The sequence below is a fragment of the Vanessa tameamea genome, chromosome 8, assembly GCF_037043105.1.
Source record: "Vanessa tameamea isolate UH-Manoa-2023 chromosome 8, ilVanTame1 primary haplotype, whole genome shotgun sequence".
Lineage (NCBI taxonomy): Eukaryota > Metazoa > Arthropoda > Insecta > Lepidoptera > Nymphalidae > Vanessa > Vanessa tameamea.
In genome coordinates, this window is record NC_087316.1 from 488,702 (window position 1) to 510,344 (window position 21,643).

The 21,643-nt window shown below is 34.3% G+C and overlaps 1 protein-coding gene across 1 annotated transcript in view; it reads left to right on the plus strand.

Moving 5' to 3' along the window:
• Positions 1–21,643, plus strand: part of LOC113396241 (nuclear receptor-binding protein homolog) — a 59,196-nt gene that overhangs the window by 34,494 nt on the left and 3,059 nt on the right. The window lies entirely within an intron of this gene.

The following is a 21,643-nucleotide window of genomic DNA, read 5'->3' on the forward strand; positions in this document are numbered from 1 at the left end:
AAAGATTAAGTTTCTGGAAACGGGTACGAAGAGAAAAGGTATAAGTTACAAAATAAACAATGTGAATAAGCAAAATATATAAAATAGTGGTTGGTACTTAAATTATAAAGTTTTGGTATCTGATTATAACTAGATTATGGGATAAGAAAACACATTTCAATATACTATCTCTTATCCGTCGTCCGGATGTCAGATAGCAACCGCTTTGAGTATAAACGAAGTCTGCTTAAAATATTTTCCTCAGCTTGACAATAAAAAAAAAAAAAAGTATTACACAAAGTATGTTCTCAGCTTATACTACCCTCAGCTAATCTGAAGTTGTGATAATAGGCTTAAATTAAGAAAAAGAAAAAGCAAGTCAACGAAGAAGGCACTGTTGTGAGGGATTGGCTTGAATACATTTGAAATCCAAGGCTAAGTCGTTTTTTACGTTGTTTTGGTTGAGATGAATGACACAGTTTTTGAAAGAAACCGAACTATGAAACACTTTATCGGACCTTGAGTTTCTTAATAATTTCATTGTTTTATTATCATCAGCTTGGAACGTGAATGATTTTCGTGTCTGTCAAGTTATATAGGTTCCTTAAATAAAGTTTACGATTAAAACAGTTCTCCACCTTTAATATCTAAAATGCAAAAACCTGTCTTTGTTAAGGCATAATATTGCGAAATGAAAGTATCCTCTTCAATCTGGACTGCTTATATGGTTTGATTATGTTAAGTTTTTAAATAGACATGATTTTACTCTACTCTCTACTACTTTTTAGTAATAATAAAAAATTGAAATTGCTTTTATGAAAAAAAGAACTATAGTAATGCATAATAAAGAACGGGCAGACTGATAGACGCAGATACAAATCCGTAAATCGCTTAAAAAATTCACAACCGCTTAAAAACATTTTGTATTACTCCTGTTTCATATTCAAAGGATGGAAAGAAAGAAATCTGTTTTGATATTGAATATTTATAGGTGATAGTTGAGCAAAATGGATGGCCAGTGTCTTGATACAGATATACATATGTATATATTAAAACTTACTAAGTCTGTATGAAAAAAAAAATTGTTAATATCATGATATTATTCAGTCCAAAAATATACATGTAAATATTTTCTACCGGTGCGATTGTGCATAGGAAAAATGGAAATATGGTAGTGGTAAGTAAAAGATAGAAAATATTATTTCGTCCACTAATAATAGATAAAGGTATTCTAAGAATAAAAGTACTGTGGTAACTTTTCTTATGAAAAATTCTTTCTACTTTCTTGATAAATGAAATGAATATGTAAACAGAGGCCTTATTGTAAAATTAACTCGAATGGAAACCTTGACGGTTAGCTTGCTAAAGTTATAATAGCACGAGCGACAAAAGCTCGCTTTGAAAAGCATAAAGCGAGCGCATTGTTTTGTCCTACGTTAGATCCATTCTATTTTCATATTACACAAGAAATAGCATCTCATTGATGTACCTAAATGTGTCCTACTTTAAAAAATATCAAGGGAATTTCTTCACTCTTAAACCATAAGAGAACCTCGGGTTTAATCTATTCTTAAGTATTTACTATTTAAAAATGATTAAATAGTTATCAAAACTAATAGTCATGTCTCTTTTGCCAAACGAATTTAAAATAGTTAATTTTATTCTCCTATAGAATACTATGTATGAACATACACGCGATTCACACATACATACTGTTAAAGAATGAATACTCGTATTATATTTTTATATAAAAGGTAAAAATTATTGGTTTATGTATCTTTGACTTATATGTTTATTATTCTCGTACAAAGTCAGTACAGATCGCTAGTCCAATATATATATATATATTTGAATGTAACGAAGCTAACTTTGTTTCAGGTAAGTCACGATAGCTGATACAACTTTCTCTTTGGTCGCACGACCTGGGCGGGTTTCAGGTGCTCTCGACCATAAAAGGTAACTCTAATGTAGGTACTGAACAACTATTTACGGCTCAGATTAGTAGATGTACTTCATCGTATATCTTAAACCCTAACGGCATTATAAACGTTTAGCGGGATCTTAGTTTAAATTAAAATCCAATGATGAAATTACCACAGTGATTTGATGAATATTGCGTACGTTTTCCGATGGATAAAAGTTGTTGATCTTTATCGAAAGATTTATTCAGTACGGTATTCTGTAACTCGAAACTCGCCGGAGAACACGGTCGTGAAATGTTAGAATGTGATATGTGACATTGATTATAATTTATGGGATACTCGTAACACGTGAGTGGCTTGTCAACATTTCACGAGTGAGATACGAAGTGAATTCTTATAGAATCGAATTGCTGTGTTTGCTATCATTAGTGTCTATCATTGATATTATGCTCGACGGTGAAGAAAAACGTGAAATATTATGTTTATATATTGGTAATAATAATATATTGATACATTAGTTTTTTCCTTTCATTTAGACATTACAAAAACATCTTTTCGTGTATTAGTATGTGTATTACACAAGAATGGCTGGTTCAATTTTGAAATAGAATTTACAAACACTATTACTGCTAGTGACAAATCAATCTAATATTTTCAATTTCATTTGTTTTAGTACTTATCTACACGGTTTAAATAAAGGCCAATTGGGTTTACCAAGTTTTATTTTTTTTTATTTAAAGAAATCGTATCTCTAGCTCTGATAAATAAATACATTTCGGAATTAAGTTTCACAATAATACACTTAAAAACAACGAGTATATAAATATTATTTCAATTGCATCACACGTACAAGCGAGCAAGTTGATTCATATTGTACAAATATTTAAGATGCAATCGTTCGCCGCGAACGACTAAATAAATAATTCACAGTCAATCAATTCGCCTTTGATATTGCGAACTTGTAATATTTGTTATTCGTTTGCCAATGCTTTTACTAAAACGCTTGGAATGCCTCGTCGGTCCAGTCAATACTATACGCTGCTGCAGCTCCTGTATTCTAAATTCGAATCGCTGATCGAGTAAATAATTATACTATTTAAAAAATAAAAATCTAATTCAAATGAGCATGAATTTGCGCTTCGAATAAAAAAGAACAATGTCCAAAACCAATATAATTGGGATGACTACGATAGGGTTTTAACCCAATATAAAAATAGTCATCAAAAGCAATTAATATAAAAAAATTAAACGCGAACATACATAAAATAATATACCTCACAGAAGAATTGCGAGCGTTCTCCTTTTTTGAAATCGGTTATTATAATATGATTAGCCCCGGCATTTTAATTCATCGCATCTCCTATCGGTCTAGGATAGCGAAGAAATAGTGCATCTGTGTACAAACACATAATCATTTAATTTTAATTCTTGCCCAGTTTACTAGTCTCCGTTGAGAAAGGCGATCGGTCAGGCAACTTCATTACTAAATGAAACGTACCACTAGAAACAAGATAAGACATTTATGTCGCGTCTTCTTGTATCTACCGTTGATAAGATTTCATTGTGGACACTCATACCTCGCACAATACCGTCGTTGTTAGACTACAATGGAACCAACCACGTCACCTTTAAATGGTGTCCGTCTTATTGACGTGATGCTATCTTCTTTCAAATGTCAGGGAGAAATATGTTTTTAACTAAACACGCACAAAACGACGTACGTAAGGTCGTTGTTTATTATGATATTGAACAATAATTATCTAAATATGTGCATTTTGATAACAGTATCAAAATGCATACATTCAAATCATTATTAAACGAACCTTTCCCAAACACTGAATTTTATGTACAAACTAATCACCCATCCCGACTTCGTCCGGGTCAAGTAATCATTTTATTTCCTTCCCGATTTTAGCGCCTCGAATCTAAACCAACAAGGGGCCACTCAAATACACATCCAAATATTTATTAAATATTGTCCAACCGTTCAAGAGGAGTTCGGTTACATACACCCGAACATATTTGTATATTTAAGATATTTGTAAATTTTAAAGCTATAAAGGCACCAAAAGTCTAGTAAATAATGCGTTCAGGATGATGTTAAAATAGAGTTTCTGTTCTTCGGATATATTGTGTCAGCTTATTTTAATTTTTGCTAATATTATAAAGCCGATGCATCTGAAAAGGGTATAGCCTGTACATGACCCTCGGGAGTGGAGAGGTAAGGCTCAAAGTGCGTAAAAACCTGCGGAAGAGATAGTTATTTTATTTTTTTATCGTATAGTTTTATATCGTAACTTGGGCACCTGATCATAAGTTTTAACACCGTCCTTAAACATTAGCACTGTAAGAAAAATTTACCATTACTTACATCGCAACTAAGATGTTAGGTATGTCTCATGTGCCTGTAATCATACTGGCGTACTCGATCTTCAAACCGGAACACAACGATACTAAGTATTGCTGTTTGGCGGTAGAATATCTGATTTGGTGCCGACCCAGACGGGCCCGCACAAAGCCCTCCAAGTAAACAAAAATATCTAATGATTAGATAATCGTAATTGGAAAGCCATTTAAATTGAAATATCATTCCTTTATATAATAATACGTTGTTAATCTTGTTAACGAACGCGTATTAAATACGAAAGAATTATCAAAACAATTAATATAATTATGATAATCTGTTATCATATCGTCACTTTACGCGGCGCCCGCGCCGGCGTCAACGCACACATGCTCACGCGCTTCCATCTAAATGACTAATTATTTAATTGCGTAAATTGTGTGTAATTATTTAGTATTTTTTTATAAATACAAATTTTGAAATAAAATACAATAGTTTTAGAACGTTCGATATATGTAGGTACCTACGATTTCTGGTAAAAAAATTCTTGGTTCCTACATTTAACGAATCGTTGTAGGACATCAGGCACTAATCGTTTTTGAGTTACAAGTGACGAGCCGATGGAGCCGTTTTTGTGACAAGCTTGCGATTTCGAAACTTACCCAATCTTTTTTAATAAGACGCTTTTGAATTAGTGCGTGTTGACATTTCTATCATCCGTACATACAGTAAGTAAAATGAAACGTTTTGTGAACATTTTAACATAAGGAAACAATAGTTCATCATTATACGTTATAATTTATCAAACGGTTTATAGTTCGCAATATCTGGATAAGGCAACCTTCACCTCTAGGTCGTGTTATCATATAGTATTAGAATTTCGAATGTCTATTAACATAACAATAAATTAATTATAATGAACGTCAAAATACCTCTGATTCTAACCTCGATTTATACACTATATTTAATCGGTCGTAAGGTAAAATTTATCTGATATTAATCCAATCGGTGCTTTAAGTGTATCGCAATAAGTGTAAATTTCGCGTGTACAAAATGGCGTAAGTAGATTGGAACGCGATAACACAGTCCATTAGGACCATTAGGCACCGACTCCAAGACCTAGACGGGTAATGATAAAATTCCAAGCCCAGCAAAGGTTAACATTATAATTGGAAATTAAATTAAACTAATGGCGTTTTGCTTTCCAAAAGCCCGGAGAGAATATTTTTATTGCGAAAATCGAGATAGGCAGGGTTTCTCCGTTATGACAAATTCAAAAACCGGCCTAGAATTCAACCGGTGAATACCAAAAAGAGCTTATATTGATGTGTGCGTTGATAGTCCTTATATTCAACTACGCACGTCCCATATTTGTTTATTAATATTATACAATCGATAAAGTCGTCAATAGTTTTATATTTCTATAAAAGAAATTCTGGTATAACGTAACTAGGATTTGTGTTGCGGTATAATAAATAGTTTGTAGAACCCCCATCCCCGACACGCGGTCTGAGTGAGCACGTCTTAATAGAGGAAACATAGATCCGATCACTCACGAAAGGCGCGTCTTAACTAACTAACGTCTAACTCTACGTTAAATTAATATATTTTTTAAATAAATTAAACATCACAATAACAATTGATTTTGTTTTTTTTTTTGGCAGTCTTTACTCTTACTCGTATCACTCACACTTAGACATCTTGAAGGCACGAGCGTCACTCACACATACTCATAAAATAATTTACGTGGAAGGGCGCGTCTTCGCGAGTGAATGGACCTGTACCAGTGTAACAAGATTTTTCTGTATCCTTAGTAAACAATGTAATCGTCAGTAATTTGTTCCTGCCGCTGTCAGAATTAATGCTAATAAATCATGATAACGTTATCACTGGTATTGAACATTGTCAGATACGCCACGTATCACTTCATCTTAAACAAGGCTATAGGACAATCTTAATGGATTTAATTTGTATTAATATGTATGTATGATAGTTATAAATGAATAATTCAATTTTGCTTCTCTAAGTGTTTTATGAATCGTCATTTTTTAAGATCTCTAAAGTGATTTCTACAGAGAAGAACCGGTAGGAACTCAGTAGTTACTATTTTCCGACAATTAAATTACATCGGTGTCTAGATTACATTCAATTATTATATAACCCAATGAATACTAGAGGTACTGATATAATATAGATCATGATCTGAATGTACGTGCTCATAGTGTTTGGCACTGTAGGAGGACCTTATCAATTCTTCGCATTCCATTTTATATATTGAATTCGGATTTCTACTACCAACATACCTTTTTTATTTCACCCGACGTTTTTCCCGAGGGTTTTCAAACCTCAATTATAAGCCTCAGGCGATCCCTGAGGTCAACACTCTTTACATTTCAAATGACTGCCCCGTTAATCTAGTGGATAGCTTATAAAACCTCAGACCCTGAGATTCTTGGTTGAATCCTCGACCAATAAGAAATTTATTGGATGCTTATGTCGAGAAATCTTCAGTAACAACTTCGAGTCTAAAAGTTGAAGGTATTTACGTTCCTCGAAAAGCATGTAAAACTATTGCTCCTGCGCCTGACTATCCGATCGTGTCGGGTTGCTCGTCCCTTCGGATAGACCTGTGTTTGCGCACACGCTCGTGATCAGTTTAGTCTCCATTGCGGAAGGTCGAACTCTGTCGGATAGTTACCATCACCTTGTTGCAAATGACTGGCGGAAGTAGTTACTACTTATAACGTGGGCCGTATGCTCGTTTTCTCATCTAATACCTGTACAATTTGATTATAAAAAACCTAACCAATAATGTATTTAAAATCAATCGTTTAAATAAGACAGCATAACATTTCCAACATTAAAGCAGCAACAGCATAGAAAATATCGTAAATGGGGAACTATGTAGCCGTCGGTACGAATGCGTGTACGTCTTCAGGGCGAACACAATCGATTCACATGTATAAGTCATACATAACTAAAATTACAAAGTTCCACAGAAATTCTGTCTAAAATACTTTTATTTCATGACAAGATTTTTTGGCACAGTGGTTAGAGAGTTAATTTACGTAAAATTTAATATTCAAAGATTTTTAAAGAATTCAAACCCTGGCAAGCACCACTGAAGTTATGTGCTTAATTTATTCTTATACTTTATGCCGTACTCGTCGGTGAAGGTGTTTTGCGTTTGTTTATGTCTTCTCCGTTCCGAGTCGGTATTTGCCCGCGTTAAAGGATACTTAGGCCTCCATCGAGCGAAAACGTAAGTTTATCTACACTCGTGTGTAAGCTTTAGTGTGGGAATTTACTTTTATATAAACGCAATAGTATTTTTCCAAAGGACACAGCGCTATGGCGATAACATAAGCTAATTCTTAGCGCTGATGCCAGTTGAGTGCGTAAACTAAAGCTATGAACGCATGCAAGTTTCACGAGACACGTCTGTCACACCGCCATCGCAAGTACAAAACACGTCAACAGATACGCACAAAAATAATTGAGTTGGTATTAATTATTTTTGGTGACGTTGTCTCATAATCTCGGAGAAAATATTACTTTCGCCCGCGGCTTCGCTCCCTCGTAGCGGTAAATGTTACCAATGTCCTTTACTGGTACCCCTGGCAGCGTGTATGCAAAATTTCATGATCGGTTGAGTACGTGAATTATCGTGAACGCAACGAATAATCGACCACACTTTCCCTTCTATAATATTATTTAGGACATGAAGGACAACGTTAAGAAAATACTCGTAGCAATTGATTATTTTTTATTCGTAGTAGTAATCCATATCGAATCCACACAAAGTCACGAACAACGGTGTATATTAACTTTAAATTAATTAAAAATATATGTCCTACGTGTTAATGAAATTAATATAATACGTTTAATATTTATGTATGGCTGGTTTATGGCAACTTTCTTTTTAATGTTATAATAAAGTTGTTTAATTTACGTAAGAGATAAAAGCAGTTCCAGTGTTGATATGTTCGTGCAAATAATTTTCTGTGCCAATTTAATTATATTATGTCACATTCGTTTTGTAAACATTATAATAATATCGACAAAGAATAAGTGATGTTTAGGAAATAACGTATTACGTAGAAACGTTGAAAAACGTGTTTCGATTGACTATACAAAGTAATTAATGTTAATTTTATAACGACGCGTCGAACAGAAGTCATGGAAATGATTTTAATAACAATCGTCTAAAACACTTCATAAAAGAACAACAGACGCATGTTTAAACATCATTTTTATTAGATACGTCGTATTCGTTGAATACGTCGAATAACATAAAGTTTACAAACAGTGCTGTAAAAAATGATTTACGACAAAAGGTATGCGATCATTACGTTGAATATGTAAGTCTTAAAACTCAAAGTTCATACATTTACCACGTAAGTACAATAGTGTGGTTCTTTGCGTCGAATTTTGTTGATACGATTTCATTTCGTAGTATCTTCCATTAACTTGTGCGGGCGTATCGAACACTTGGTACGGAATTGTAGATAGTAAATTCTACTGCCAAACAGCAATTCTTAGTACTTCTGTGTTTCCATTTGAAGGATTACAGGGTAAATATTTCTTACAATGCCAATGTCCACGGATAGTGGTGATGACTTCCTATTTGCCAATGGCCAGTCTGCCAACCAGTTTTAATGAATTAAAATGAGTTCAATGAACAAGTTCATTTTCGAGGAATGGATTTGATCTTTTGTCCTGTCTAACATTCCAAACATCGTCATTGCATCTTTTCTTATACGTATGTATGTAACTCATTATTATTACTTGTTTAATCAACGGCGTGTATAATGAAATGAAACATTTATGGAGGTGCTAAAACGTAAAACAAACGATGACAAAAGACTCGTGTTATCTGTTATCTTAAGAAATAAATGTGGACGGAAAACAAAGACCAATGTTTATGAATTTATATACATATATAAGACTACGTATGTTTATATGTATGTTTCCCAAAGTTTGCGGAAATTAACAATTCGTTCGCTGAAAAAAAGCAAGGACATCGCTTTAGTATATATTTAGTGTTTTAACTCAGGGTTAGGTGCAGAGTTTTTCGTGCGCTCGATTTTTATTTAAATTCATCACGTGCTCAGCGTCAAAGAAAATAAACAACGTCATAAAAACTGCATCCATGCGGAACAGCTTGCAGCGAAGCCTTAACCTTCTCTACGGACTGGGTCCAGCCCAGCTGTGTCACCTTTATGGAGTGATTGTTTGCGATGCATGAGTTTTGTATATTTACTCATAGGAGATATCGATTCGTTTATTAATGGACTTAATAAAAAAAAGGCTTTAATATTGGAAAAAATAAATACAATACGTACTCATTTGTCTGTTTTAGTAGACTGCATAACTTCGTTAGTATTAGTGTATTGTAATTAGTAAAGTTTTAATCATATTTAACATTTTAACTCGAGCTAGAGGAAAAGTCGTGCACATAATGCATTCTAATTTTTGTTGTTTTTTTATTGAATAAGTATTCAGACGGAATTTTGGTTTCGATTTCGAAGCAAAAAATCGATTTCGCTTTGTCTCGATAAATACTACTACATATTCTCAATATCATCTTTCTGGTGTAGACAGGCGGATAGACAACGGTATCCGATTGTAAATGGTCAGCACTGCCCATAGAAAACAGTGCTGTAAGAAACATTCACGATCAGTTAGTTCACCAATGCACCACCAACCTTTTTTTTTCCTCGCTCGCGTTTCCCCCAGTAAAGTGTGGGGGTATGTGGGACTCGCCGGTTCCCAGGACTGCGCTAAGTACACCGGAATACACACTAAAAAACCAGCGGTACCCTCTCCGTCTTTTCAGCGGGCGCCACAGGATCGCTTTCGCATGCTACTGTGACGATGCACCACCAACCTGGGGAATTAAGATGTCATATCCCTTACGTCTGTGTTGTAGTAGTCTCGCTCTATCTTCAAACCGGTAGGTCGGCAGTATTTTTAAAGTGACGCATAGTCTAACAATAAATTTAATTTCAACTTCAAACGCATTACCTTTGTTCGCGCCGTTATAGGTGAACAAACATCACAAGCAGAGGATTAATATGCGCAGTATTTCGTCCGTCGCGTGCCACTACGTATCATCAATCGGTCTAACAAACTGCGCATTTTCGATCAACGTCAATATTTGCTATCAATATTCCGGATTTTACGCCATACGCCATACGTTAACAGGCAAGCAATAAATCGAATTTGTCTGTCTATAACGCGGTATGTGCTAATTAATTCGGCTAATAGCCACTTTGTCAAACTTCGATATGTGTTATATTGATTCGAAATATATATGTAAACGGGACGTGCTTGTGTATTTGTTATAACTTAGTGATTTTGAGAAGGAACTTAAATCTTAGGATTTTTTCGAAATTTATGTTTGTAGGAAATTCTAAGAAATATTTTATCTTTATAACTTAATCTGTAGCATACAAACTTAGGGTATAGCAATCAGCGGGGTATCATTTTGCATGCTCGTAATACCCATGTACATGTGTATGATATTAATTCGTTGAATATTTGTTTCGTGTAAACTTCGTATCACAAATGCAATAGGCAAGCTAGAGGGCCTGAGACACCTCGTAATTTTGATATCAACCATTTCATTAGGCATTCTTACAGTTTTAATCTCACTGGATTGTAAACGTAAAATATTTTATGAAAATATGTTTTATATAAATTGTTTGTAAATAAGTGTTTAATTTGGAATCTAATGTAAATGCCTGAGTGGTCCCGATCAAGAAATAATTTTAAATGCAATAAACATCTTGTGATCATCTATGAAAACACTTCGAGTATAACATTTTTTAGGAAAATGATTAAAAAAACGCTTCAGACTCGGTTTAAAATCACTTATAAACTTTAATATTCAAATGATATACTTACTTATTTAACCATGTTAAGATCGAACCGCAATTGTTATACATTCACACAATCACAATAGAATTGTTGTCGACAGCTGAACCGGACTGATCGGTAAGCCAAAATATAAATCAAAACGTCATCCATTCAACTCAGAAAAATATTAAAATATTATCGCAATCGAGATCAATTTCAGTTTTATACTATAGGTATTTAAAAATCACCTACTGCTCAATAGTAACAGAAAACATTGCGAAGAAACTTACATGTTTCGGATGAGATCCTACCACATGTACCTCCACCAAGTATTCGAGCCGCGTTGTTGAATAAATTGCTCAAACTGTCAGGACGCTGCCAGCCTGTTAGGTTAGGTTAGGCTAGCACAATAGGGCGTTTGTTTATTCCGCACTAAACTCGTTAACTGATTAACATTAACGATTATCTGAAAATAAAAACGAAAACAATGTAATTTGATAAAGCAACACAATATAAAGGCCACGTGAAGTTATGGTTCAATTATGTTACACGAGCTTAACAATGACTCATATTCAAGTCATCTTGCTCGTTTTAGTTGCAGCGATCACAAAACGAACAAGAGTTATCATACACACGCTATTTATAGCCCGTCGTATCCAATAACAGCGCATAAGGGATGATCTCCATATAGGGAACGTAGAAACGTTCATACAATAATATGCTTTATTGTTTAATGAATAGAGACGAAAGCTGTAAGTGTTCAATAAGACTTATTTTGCAACAAATTGAATCGAAAAATGAATCAACAGAGGATAGTATTTCTCTTTGGACAAATACTCTGATGGAACTAATGGAATAAGTGGTTCTGAGATATATCTTTAGATAATAGTAATTCTATGGAATGAAATACATATTAACAATAGATTTTATATGTTAGACATTTTCATTGAAATCACGACATAATCTAATCGTATATAACAAATCGTATTTAAATTTTTTTATGTGTTTTATTATCATTGTCTGATTTGAAAGAGGTCCAATTCTTAGGACTCAATCGTAATCCCCAAAAATCTCAATCAATATAAATATTGCAAATGCCTCTGGATTATTTTATATAATTACAAAAGTATGAAGAATTATGGCCAAATTATTACAAAGATGAATTTTAATACAATTCAGTTTATTATAGTAATTCAGATAGATTAATGCAATTCAGTTTGCATTCTGAAACAAAAGAGGCTAAGGATTCAACTAGAAGGCTTACTAAAATAGAATCGTGCCTAGCTGAAATGGTACTTTCACTTGAAGCGTACTTATATGGGCACGGATGTCCTGAGATATATCGCATTGCGCGCTAGAACGCGGCCGAATGACCAATCGCCACTTTCGTTGTCGCATCGTGTTTACTTGTTTTTATTCTGGAGTATTTGTGGACGGCACGCGTAACATTGCGAGTCTTATTTCACTTTGGAAGTACATTATTCTTGTTGAAGAGGATTTTTTGAATTTTAAATCGATAATTAGATATAAGCAAACTTCCTCTAGAGGCTGCTTTTGCAGAAGAAGAATATTCTAATTACGATAACTGTCCTTTTTTATCTGTCAAATAAATAGGCGACCTGGCAAATGGGCTACAACTGTAAAAAAAATTAACCATTTTTTATATCACCAACCTTAAGAACTAAGATATATATCCCTCGTGTCAGTAGTTTCACTGGCTCACTCACCCCTCAAACCCGAACACAATAATACTAAGTATTGCTGTTTGATGATAGAATGTATACTGAGTGGGAGGTACCTACACAGACGGGCTTGCACAAAGCCCGACCACCAAGTAGTGTTACTAATTGTTAAACTGTTTATGTAAATTGCTCATTGTCTTAATCGTATTAAGCTGAACGTGGAATACTATCGATATTTGTCAGCTCTCCGAGATAGAACACTGTCGGTAGGGTGAGTAATTTAACAAATATTTGCAACGACTCCATCAACTCACATTATCACATTGTAATTTGATCTGAAAACTCAAACAGGTATATTCAACATACGTTAAATAAATTACAAGCGGAAAAAATATCCATAAAAGCAAATATCCTTCTGATAACATGTAATCTAATATTTTAATCTCTAATTTGCAAATATTACAAGTAAATAAATTATGGTTATTTTCATATTCATATCAGTTTTAGGTTAGGTGTTTATGTTCGGTTTTAAAATGTCGTCTCCCAATGATTACCATTCGTTCAATAAGTTTATGCATTTCTGTTTATTAGTAAAATATGTCAGTTAGATAATGCGTTTACCAAATTGTTTGAACGGTCCAATTACGTTATTGCTATTTCAAATGTCGAACGACGCAAATATTCACGTAATACTGAGCGGAATTTACAAGGAAACAGATTTGAAATTCATTTTATTTTTGTCTCGCCGTTGCAATTGTAATTTTTTTTCCTTTACATATGTAACATCAAAGTACAAAGGCAATATATATTTTGACCGACCAACATATGCTGAGTACTTCAACTTTAAGTCTCTGTCGCCTCTCCTATGATCAAATTGGTGAGGTATTTCAGATAGTGCATTGGCGTTTGGAATAATGCCAAAGCATTGTGGCAAATAGTGCGCCGGCGCCGGGTCGACGACACCGGACGCGTCTTCGTGATATGAACGACAAAATTGTAATGATGCAGTCATTATCGAACGGACAAACTGCTATTATGACGATAAAATGAAATTCTTATTGAATTTAGAACAGCTTAAAGATACGAAGATCAAAATAAGAAATGTTGTTTTTTTCTGGACATTTCGTAAAAACATTCGAACCGTTTTAAACACACGGTACGCTTATCGAATGCACCATCGTCCCACGTAAAAATCAATATCACGATAGTATCGGGTGGGTAGAAAATTGCATTGATATACATATATATATATATATCTAATGCGTAATTACTCACATTCAAATCAACACCTTCCGAGCCAACATTCGTCATGAGAATTGGAGACTCCATCGTCCGAGATGTCGCCAACAAAACGTAAAAAGTATAAGATCACGTCACGGATTCCGTTCGTCACTGTCTCGTAATGAAAGCTTATTAATAAACGTGTTAATTCCATCGATGTTGTACATAGAGGTGGGCGTGTTTTTGCGAAATTCACTAGACGTAATTCGTGACGACATTCACTAAACTGTAATGTATAAGAATAGACTCGACATTAATCCCCGTTGGTGCGTGCCTCCCTGAAAGCCATCGATTCCCCTTTCCCGGTCCGTTGAAGGTGAAGTTCAATGTCGTGACCTCGTACTGTATCATTTTTCGATTGCTATTATTATTATTTCGCTAGCTATTTGTGTTGTGGAACGCTACCGTGATTTATAGAGCTATGGTTGAAAGTATTCGTGTACTTTTATAGCAACATTATAGAATTATTTTAATCTAGCGTTGAGAGTCATGGTGAAGAAATGGATATTTCTTTTAAACATAGTATCTAGACGTACCAAAATCGCATGTATGTATTCCATTCGTATGTATATTATATGCGTAGCGGCTATTTCGTTTAAATTAAATATAGATAAATAGATATACCTAAGTAACTGCGTGACATGAAAATCATAAAATTAAAATGGAAACTTAAGTTAAAATAATTTCAAACGTAACATCCCAGTACTATTTTTTTGAATTCATTGAAACGAAATTGGTTGTGTTTACAGATTGAAATGCATCATCACATGATAAATTCCATAAAAGCAATAAAAAACATACGTATAACCTTAGAACCTTTTCTGAAAGTATTTAAAGTGTGAGATAAGTCCAATTTTGAAATCCCTCAAAAACGCGATAAAGATACGAAATTATGAATTCGTACAATTACACGTTAGTTAATGAGATAATTTTAGATGGAAATGTACAAAGCGATGTTAATGTGGGCAATACATTATCATTTTTGGCTTCTTATGAGACTTGTGTAACTGTCAAATTGCCAACATTATTATTTCGGTTACATGAGGCGCCTCGAAGCGTGCCTCATTAAATTCATTTGTTGTATAATTAAAAACGTACTGAAGCAAAACTTAAACCGAGTTCACATATGTAAATTTTAGTCTATCAACACACTTGATTGACAGCGTTTGCCATCTTTCAACTTTTGTTGAGCCGATTGCATTATATTCGTATTCAACTTCTAGGCTAATTAAAGACGTACTGTGTGTTTTTGACTAGACTATTTCTTATAACAAGTACTATGTTTATCTATGAATCATAATTAAAACAACATAATTAACTTCATATTATCTTATCATATCAAAGGTGACATCAAACTGCTACTAAAAATGACCTTATTTAGGTAATTCCCACACTTATCGTCGCCGGTTCGAATTGAATCGACTAAAAACTCGATTTTCAATAACACTAAGTGATACCTTATGGTCAAGCAAAACTATACCTTATGTTCAAATGAGTGCCAAGTGGTAATCTACGCGGGTATGCAGTATCGTTTCTCTACTATCTGTTTCCTTCATCGAATACCTGTTGAAGTATTCCTGCAGGTGTGCAATTAATGTCGATTATATTTGCCGGCGCAACCATTAAGATCTGCGATGGGTCGGCGACACCATGCCAAGAGAACGAACATCGTTGAAACGGTATAATTTATGTATATTTTTCAAAGGGAAAAACTTACGGACCGATTAAATTGCATAAAATTTAATTCGATCTCTCATTAACAGCGAATATGGAGAACATAACAAAATAAATGTCACTTTTAAAGTTCAATTAATGTTATAGATAATAAAACTCGAGAGCCGAGATGGCCCAGTGGTAAGAACGCGTGCATCTTAACCGATGATTACAGGTTCAAACCCAAGCAAGCACCACTGAATTTTCATGTGTTTAATTTGTGTAAATTTATAATTCATCTCGTGCTCGGCGGTGAAGAAAAACATTTTGAGGAAACCTGCATGTGTCTAATTTCAACGAAATTCTGCCACATGTGTATCCACAAACCCACATTGGAGCAGCGTGGTGGAATATACTCCAAACCTTCTCCTCAAAGGGAGGGGAGGCCTTAGCCCTGCAGTGGGAAATTTACTGGCTGTTAATGTTATAATACAACATTGATAATCCGACGAGATCCAATTATTTTGAGCGATGCCTCCATATGAAATCCCCTGTGAGCGCAACGTCCAATTTAATTAGCACCCGTACCTACAATGTGTCTGTTTATTACGCTCCAGTGCAATAACCAGGACTTGATAAATTGTAAATCGAAAATATACAGATGTATCTCTACACCTCTCTGTAATCTCTCCATACAAAACTATTAGCACGTAAAGCCTTCCAACCACAAGAAGAGTAAAGACAGCTAACTTTGACGTTGAATTCACGTATCATTATGGTTTCGAAATCGGTCAGAAGGTCACCACAACACATAAATAGCGTTTTGAAAAAACGGTTATTACTACTACGGTACTGTCCTTTAAGAATCAAAACACAGATTCGAAAATTGCTACCTCTATGCTTTCCATATAATATTTTAAAAATATAAAATTGGTCTTTAGTTCTGTCCGATTTCCCTCTTTAAAAATCCCAAGACATTTTTGTTATTTGTAATTGTCTATTCGCAAAATAAAATCGTGGAAAGTTCACAAACTTAACTTTACATTAACAAATTCCCCGCGGTTGAAACGATCGCGTTACATACACTGAGCATGATCACGACTGTGACGTCACGGTGCAAGTGCAACACATCGACATACATCGACTGCATGTGAACGAACCCTGCGCGTGCGCCGATAACAGCGAACTCTGCTCCGTGCTTAATTGTCGCTATAAATATTAGTACCGTTAAATTAATGTGTGTTTAATATTTTAATTACAAAGTATTTCGACATTAATTATACGATAATTAAAATATATTCGTTTATAAGTCGAGAAAATTGTTTTTTTTTTTTCGTTAAGTAAATAAACGGAACTCGAAAATAAAATATACAACATAAATTTTCTTCTCGTGACCCAAGTTAAGCCATCTGCGCCGGAGATATTATTATGCACAAGTTTGTACAAACTAATAATCCGATAGGATTATGAGTTATGGGACTTGGGTCATGACCCAACGTTAAATAGGTTGGTGTCGTGCTTTCCGAGGTACGGCGATCTGTCAATTCCCCATCTCCGGGTAATTGCAAAGTATTCTGTTATAAAATCCCTCATTTGTATACCCAACATGGAATTCGAATCGTAAAGCTTATGTTCCACTAGATGGTTAAACTCTAACTTCTAATACAATAACAGCCTGTAAATTTCCCACTGCTGGGCTTAGGCCTCCTCTCCCTTTGAGGAGAAGGCTTTGAAGCATATTCCACCACGCTGCTCCAATGCGTGTTGGTGGAATACACATGTGGTAGAATTTCGTTGAAATTAGACACATGCAGGTTTCCTCACGATGTTTTCCTTAATCGCCGAGCACGAGATAAATTATAAACACAAATTAAGCACATGAAAATTCAGCGGTGCTTGCCTGGGTTTGAACCCGAAATCATCGGTTAAGATGCACGCGTTCTAACCACTGGGCCATCTCGACTCTTAAACTTCTAATAACGACCATATAATATATTTATGCCCTATTAAATTGACCCTGAGGCATTTTTAATACAGACCTTAATCTTAAATAACTATAAGAGTTTTTTTTTTTATATTTTTTACAAGTTAAATAAAGTGTTAATGAAACTCATATTTTAATGGCTCTGATATTATTTGTCAAGTGGCCGCAATACCACTAGTTGGAGTGTTGGCAGGCAGCAAAACGTTTTTAAATGGAAATGCAGCTGAATTAGAGGTAGCCATTTGAAGAGGCGTCAAGTGCGTTGCCGGTGCATAAACTGCACGGAGAGAAATCGCTCGTTATTCGATATAAACGCGAGGCCAAATCTGATTACTCTGATGAAATGTTGAATTACACGCTATAATTATTTTTATATTAAATTCCAACTTATTATATAACTGATACGGACGTTCGTCGTTTCAGACCCGAGTTTAGATACATAATTAATGTATAAAGTGAAAAACATTTCTCGTAAATAAATTTCTTTATTGCAGAGAAAATGCTCGATTTCAAACTCAATGAAGTATAATAAATCTAGCTTTTACCTTAAACTCGTTCGTATTCGTATTCTATAATTAAATCGTTCAGGTCTTCTTTTAAAGAAATTCCCTTCGCCAGAGTTGACGTTCATTGATGTCGATGGCTAATTTTATTGAAATCGATTCACATATTTAGTGAATTGGAAATTGTAACAGACTCGTCCCGGCTTCTCATAGATAGCGCTAAGTAGAGCTTTAGTGGAGTTTTCTTCGGAAGCTGATTGTCAGGGATCAAATAGATTAAACGACTGTGAAACGTACAAAACAAATGAAAACAGCTGCAACAACGCAAATACATAATAATATGATATATACTTTTAAAAATATAATTCATTTATCTGAAATATTTTTCGTGCTAATAAAAAAACGCCACCTTTACTATTCAGTAGAGTACACAAAATTAAAAAGATTTTCTTACATGAAAATTATTTCAGACATGCTCATAAAAAGCGCAAACTACGAATGTACTTCGACCTGAACTAAATCTCTCTCCGTCCGCAGCCCATACCTCACTCGTTACGAGTTCGCTACCTTACTTCTGCACATCGGCAACTATATTTTCCGTATAAGATTGCGCTGTTCGATAATGCATAAAATAAGACTTGTGAAGCTAAAATATTCATACGTTATGCAAACGATATTATACAACTCTAATGTATCATAAAGTATGTTGGGTTGTACGTTTTTTTTTTTTCATATCGGTTCCTAAATTAAACATACTATTTCAATGCTTTCTTTAAAGCTGTTGTTTTCATCGAGGGTCTGTTTTTTTTTAAATATTTTTTCACCTCATATAAACATTATATTTGGTGAAATTGTGTGTTTTTACTTTTATAGTATATTAATAGATTTTAATTCATTATTATTATAGTACACTCAACTATGGTAAAAGTAAGAATCAAAATTAATATCATCCGAACGAAAATGTGCTCTTAATGTGCAAAAAAATTATCTAAATCAAATTTTTATCTCACATGTTGCAAGTAGATAATATTAATCTTGACTGCAAGTATTTGAATTCGAATTCAATTTCAAATCAAAGTTTACAAGTAGGCAGTGAGCACATTTGAAACGTCGAGCGCTACCAACAGTTTGGAACGTATCGAATTTTTTCTCCAAAAAAAAACTTGATAAGACTTTTGTTATTAGATTATTTACTAAAGAAAATTTTAATTGTTACTTAAGACATTATTTTTAACTAAATATACGAACATAGTTGGGAAATAAGCAGTATATATAAATTGTACGATAACACGTTTATAACTGTCAGGGGTTATCTCAAGACCTTTAATGATATTCGTATCTTATATAATATGAATGTAATGTAATGTCATGTCATGATTATATAGTAAAACAGTCAAGTGTTTATATTGTTTAATTGATATTATGTACGATATATGTTAACATATATATTGTATGTTTGATAAATATTATATATATAAACCGCTATCAATTAAAAACTTATCTAGAATAATGTTTAAGACTTCCAACTGGCATCCTATAGCCGTGATTATATTATTTTCCAAAAACCACTTCAGGCATAGGGTGACTTTTTCGTAGATCTGTTATATATCTACTACTAATTAACACGATACCGTAACCGAGCTGTTATCATTGGTAGCGCTTTATAATGACGCCACATGCCTTGTAATGAATAATAAATAGTCAGTTAATGACGCCATTTGATGCGATAGCCTCACTAAATGCTCGTGCCTCGATAAATTATATGCTATTGGATTGGTCAGGCACTGTGCCCATATCGAAATATACTATAACTCTATCGTATAAGTCGCCCGCTATTTCTGTCTGTATTTATTTATGTGTGTTTCGAAAACTGCATGGATGTTCCATTTTCACCAATATACAGATTGAAAGATAGAAACGGTAACAGCCTGTAAGTTTCCCACTACTGGGCCAAGGCCTCTTCTCTCTTTGAGGAGAAGGTTCGGAACGTATTCCACCACGCTAAACCAATGCGGATCAAACAAGTTTCGATACGATACTTCTCTTCGGCGGCGATCCCGATCATAATCATCAACGCTTATAATTAAACTAGCGGTGCTTACTGGGCCAAACCTAAGGCAATCTTTGGTGTAGATTCATGCGTTCTGCGTTAGTGGCTACTAACGGGTTGTGTATATCATTTTCATAATCAAAATATACTTAACAATAGTAGCCTCTTACAATGAGTTTAGAATAGATATCTTACAAGATTATTATAAATGTAAAGTTACTACCATTTTTACATTCTACCAAGAGGAACCGGTCAGAAGCTCAATCGTTTTACAGTTTGACATATCGTTTCCTGCTTCGTTGCTGCATCACCTACAGCATCGGAGCAGTAAGCAGTAACGCGGAGTCTTATAGGCTAAAGACCTCAGTTCAACATGATACAAATGCACTATCATAAGCAAAATAAAAATATATATTTAAACCACTACTTCCAGATATGAGCGCGGTTGAACAAACAAATTCTCGAAACTTCCGTAGGTCATTTTACGAGCCGCTTAACGATGTAAAAGCGGCCGGTGTGATAGAAGACCTTTGAACTGTTGTCTGACACGAGCTTAACACTGAATTGAGCGGTAAAATTGTCGCTTATTTTTTTAAATCTCTACCTTAACATACAATTCATTAATTCAAACATTGTTCTCATTTCATGCTTGTTACTGTTTTGTAATATTAGAAAAAATCTCTCTAGTTCGAACTCTAGTTCGAAATGACTGCATACTGCTAAGTATTTTGCATTATTTGAATTATTGGAAAATTGCAATAGAAATTAATAAAAACTTGCATTGAGATTTTTTCTGATATTACAAATACACAGTAACGAGTCTACTCTAATTCCTCGAGTCTACTCGAGGAATTAGATTTTGTCCTTTTCCTCCTTTTTCTACTTGATTGCAGACGCTTACAAAGCATATTATAATCCTATTTTTTACTAAACTTTTTCTTTTCACTAAAATTTGTAATGAACTCTTTTGCGAACAAAATCAATTTTATCTTACTATCTTTGGTAGACGAGCAAACGATCCACCTGATTGGTGATGGTCATTATCGCCCTTAAAGAAACTATTTCACATACCGTGGATGCGCCGCCAACAATTGTACCTAGAATGTTGTAACCTTTGTAACTACACTGGCTCACTCAGCCTTCAAACTGGAACATAGCAATACTACTACTCAGCGTAAATATATTCCAGTCTATTGATTTGATCAAAAACATCGTCAAGATCAAAATCAATAATAAATGATATAAAATTATATTTATATACAATGTCAACAGCGTCACGTAAGTTTACAACTCGTTTATAAATAACTCAAAACGCAAAGTGCGCAGAGGATTCAATTGAATGATTGGTCCCTGAAGGAAACACGGCCGACGGCTGATTCGCCAT